Genomic DNA, 596 nt, shown 5'->3' with positions numbered 1-596 from the left:
GACACGTGGCTCGTGTGCTAAATTCTGCGCTTGCGGACACATGGCAGAATGGCAGCGAAAAGCTTCCTTCGTCCCTGGGTGGGCTTGAACCACCAACCTCTCAGTTAACAGCCGAATGCAGTATCCGATTGCGCCACCGAGACCTGCGGCGTAATCTCCTCTGGTTTGCTGTGACAAAAAATCAACGCTGTTGCGGCATAACCTCCTCTGGTTTGTGGTGACAAAAAATCGACGCTGTGCGTGCCACTCAGATCAGCCACAACATGTGTCCTGCGTCAGCAAACTGAGGTCAAGAGACTAATTGGAGACCGAGACCCGTTGGGAAGGGCGAGAGAGCCATAAGGTACACCCAACATGGGTCTCGAACCCACTACCCTGAGATTAAGAGTCTCACGCTCTACTGACTGAGCTAGCCAGGCGGCTGCAATGGACTGCTCCAGGCTGTTCGTGGTTTTCATAAGTGCCCAGATTTCACGCACAAAGCAGAGCCTCACTCACGCTCAAACGGTGCTACGAATGCTGCTCCACGCACGCGTGATAAGCTTCCTTCATCCCTGGGTGGGCTTGAACCACCAACCTTTCGGTTAACAGCCAAA

The 596-nt window shown here is 53.7% G+C and overlaps 1 non-coding gene across 1 annotated transcript; it reads right to left on the bottom strand.

The window, feature by feature from the left end:
• Nucleotides 1–346: 346 nt before the first annotated feature.
• On the bottom strand, nucleotides 347–419 carry trnak-cuu (transfer RNA lysine (anticodon CUU)). The gene has a single exon. It is a non-coding gene; the product is annotated as a tRNA-Lys (tRNA).
• Nucleotides 420–596: the final 177 nt, after the last annotated feature.

This window comes from Sinocyclocheilus anshuiensis, unplaced genomic scaffold (genome assembly GCF_001515605.1).
Source record: "Sinocyclocheilus anshuiensis isolate Anshui unplaced genomic scaffold, SAMN03320099.WGS_v1.1 scaffold9128, whole genome shotgun sequence".
Taxonomy (NCBI): Eukaryota; Metazoa; Chordata; class Actinopteri; order Cypriniformes; family Cyprinidae; genus Sinocyclocheilus; species Sinocyclocheilus anshuiensis.
Note: the sequence above shows the minus strand (reverse complement) of the source record. Positions and strands in the feature narration are given on the sequence as shown.